We start from the raw sequence: 3,601 nt of genomic DNA, 5'->3' as shown, positions 1-3,601 counted from the left end.
CTATTTATGTCATCTTTCTTCTATGTTCCAATATCTCTTGCAACCATGTATGTACAATGCTAAAATACGACCCGTACTCCGTAACTCTATCGTTCCCAAACAACCCGATGTATCTATCGGTTACAGGCACAAATCTGCACAATATTGAAACTTATGAGAAGAGCTTACAAAATCTAGTTCAAGAGAGCTGGACAGGCACACAAATCAAGGGTTCAATTCAATAAATAGCCGCAGGCCACATGCTCACATAACAGACATGCTTAAATATCCCCCCAACTAATATTCAGAAGACCATCTACATCAATGTCCAGTTTATCACTAGTTTGATCCCGACATCGGTCATTGAAAGCCTAATCTTGATTTTTTTATACTACGTGAGCAGCTAATCTTATCTTTATAAATACAGAAACATTTAAAGCATCCATATTCACTCACGTCATCAAATGTAGTTTTTTTCCTTTTTTTTTATAAATAGTTAATGTGGGACCCACAACAAAGAATCTGGAATTAATTTCTCGAAAACCACCATGTTTTGTACGTAAATGTTTATGTTTACGTTTATGTTTGTACGTAAATATAAATTATTACCGAGTAATAAATAATGCATAATCTCCTAATTTATCTTATGATCTTAATTTATAAGAATTATATAAAACTATAGATTATACAATCACATACAAACTATGTAGAATCATAGGTAATACAATTACATTTCCTAAAATATTACCAATATAATCAGAACAAAGTATAAAAAAAAATTATTATCGAAAATTGTTTTGTTTTTGGTCTATAAAATCGGTAAAAAACATAAAAATAAAATAAAATAGCATTCCTTGGCAAAACAAATCGTAAAAAAAAAAAAATTAAAGCCACGAATTTGAAAATTGTAGGAAAAAAACAAAATAAGACCGCAAAATTTATATCGTTTTTAATTAACTTGAATGGTAGATTTGCAAACAATAAAGTAAATGGTAGATCTGCAAACTCTTGCATAAAAAAATAATTATAATGATATTAAAATGTTAATAATCGAAATATATGCCAAAAAACATTAAATAAAAAGTGAAAAATTATTAAAATCGAAAAAGTAAAAAAAAACTCAATCCTTGGGAAAAAATATCAGAAAATACATTTCAAGATGCAAAAAAAAGTAAAAAAGTACTTCAAAAACAACAATCATTAAATGTAAAAATAAATTGTTTAATAAGACTGAAAGACATCATAATTATTGAAGATTAGTGTAAAAGTAACTAAAAAAATATATAAAAAAACCAAAATATCATATAAAATACTACATGCAAAAAAAAAAGGAAATAAGGATTAAAAAATCAATATACGGAAATACTAAAGCTCATTTTTCGTTGAGATAATATACAATACTAAAATCTTGATCACAATTTCATAATGTTCTTCAATATTTATTTATCATGTAATTGCATGTCCATCCAAAACAGGGTATAAGATTAAAATTTGATCAAAATAATTTTATGAAAAATTGATCAAAATATTGAGAGGGAGTATAATTATATCTATTAAATTGAATGATAAGATTAGAACTTTGCAGATTTCTAAATAAAATGGGTGATGGTAATCAACGAGATGAGGGAGGACTAAAATTGACGAGGGAGTAAATAAATGAAAATATGAGAAGAAATTGATTATTGAGAGGGGGGCGGCGAAAAGACTAAGAAAGTGACCGAAAGTGTTAAATTTAGGGCAATTAGTGAATCAGGGAGTGTATATATATTGTGCAAAAATTTAGGGTATATAATATGGAACTATATGAGATGAATGAGTCGACTTAAATATTATCGTATAATATATGGACCGTAAATGTATGAGTTGAGTCAGTTGACCCAAGTATATGTGCACTCTTTTAGTAAGTGAAAGAGTTACACAAATTTCTCACTTAAAAAGTTTAATATCCGTTTTTATCTTAAGACGAGTCATGTATAGTTAGAATAAAACAAAAGTAGAGACGGGAGTGCATAGGGAATAACATTAGATTTGTTTTATATACCCAAGTGAGATGGTATTTGATCAGTTTTAATAATTAAAAAGATAGATTCATTTTAAAGGAGACTTACTCAAAGGATTATGTCTTTCATTTGGTTCAGATAAATTTTATACTCATTAACTCGATTTGTGATGATTTTGTTTTATTTAGTTGGTATTTAACGGATACGGTGTTGACATTTGGGCCGATTTAGTTACGAGGCTAGATCATTAACTCGGTTTACAAATTGAGACTTCAGTTTCGTTAATTTGATCTTTTATAAAAATAATTATAAAAAATTTAATCATACAACAAAGACGTGACATTAAAATTATATACTCCCTCCGTTTCAGAATTTCCATTTGCTTAAAATACCCCTCACAAAGAATAAAAGAGACAAACAAACGATTAGGACAAATACAGAAATAGACTACGCATATTATAATTCAAATTTATTATCGAAATAAGCAACAAGGAAATCTTATTTACAAATAAATATGTGGATATTTGTAATATATTTAAAGGACTGATATTCACTATAACAAAACTCTTGAATACCTATTTATTTAGATGAACAATTGAACAATTAATCATGTGCAATTATATTTGCACAACTTTGCAACTTTAACACGATATATCATTTTAATTCAATGGTATTCTAAATTGCCTTATGATACGATTCTGGATTCATAATACAAGTAGGATTATTTTTGCTAATTAGGTTAAATATTAATAAGGCAATTTAGAATACCATTAGGAATTAAAGACAATTTTTTGGCCTTAGAAGAATAAAAGCCGTGGTTGACTAGTATTAGGAGTCTAGAAATTTAGTATTTGTATCGGTTTAGGAGTCGTTCTTTTAGCTACTATAAATAATCTAGATTGTATTGATATAAAATCATCCAAGTTTTAAGAAGTTAATAAAATTGATCAGTTTGATCACAAATCTCAGATTTGAACGGTTCTTTTCAAATCTTGTTTAAAATATCGATCGGCATCTTTATTTTAAACACCCATTGGATCGAGGTCTCGGCGGATCTTCGACCCAAATATCCCATTGACTCAAAGTCTAGGCGGACTTTCAGTCAAATATCCCATCGAGAACGATCTCGTCCCTTCGTGAATCAAGGTCCCGAGTTCGACTCTCACTCCAGCAACGTTTGTTGTTTATTATCGTTACCGTACTCGTATCATATGGTATCAGAGCTTCGGCTCTTGATTTCCCTAAATCTAGACGGTCCTAGGCGTATCAAACCAAGTTGTTAGTTGAATTTCTAATTGCGATTGGAGTTCAAGGGTTAAACTTGAGCAGGTAGTTCGAGCGTTAATCGGTTTTGATTACTTATCCCAGGAGCAGTTCTAGTAACTTGTTCGAGGCGTGACAAAAAAAAAAAAAAAAAAAAAAAAAAAAAAAAAAATTACTATTCACGTGTACTGTTCATCCGGGAAAAAAATTTATGTCGGCGGTGTTCTCGTTTGAAAGCTCCTATGAGAAGGTTAAGTTTGATCTGAAATTACCTCCTATGTTTGATGATTATAATGATGAGGAAACTGTTGAGGTTAATGATGAAGTTATTCTTGTGTAAAGAGGGTGGTGGGATGAAA

The 3,601-nt window shown here is 29.5% G+C and overlaps 1 protein-coding gene across 1 annotated transcript in view; it reads left to right on the top strand.

Moving 5' to 3' along the window:
- The window catches only part of LOC141648394 (putative disease resistance protein RGA1), a 94,226-nt gene that overhangs the window by 74,656 nt on the left and 15,969 nt on the right, over positions 1-3,601 (top strand). The gene's annotated exons all lie outside the window — the stretch shown is intronic.

This window comes from Silene latifolia, chromosome 3, assembly GCF_048544455.1.
Source record: "Silene latifolia isolate original U9 population chromosome 3, ASM4854445v1, whole genome shotgun sequence".
NCBI classification, from domain to species: domain Eukaryota; kingdom Viridiplantae; phylum Streptophyta; class Magnoliopsida; order Caryophyllales; family Caryophyllaceae; genus Silene; species Silene latifolia.
The sequence above is the reverse complement of the archived record's forward strand: the minus strand, read 5'-3'. Positions and strand labels throughout refer to the sequence as shown.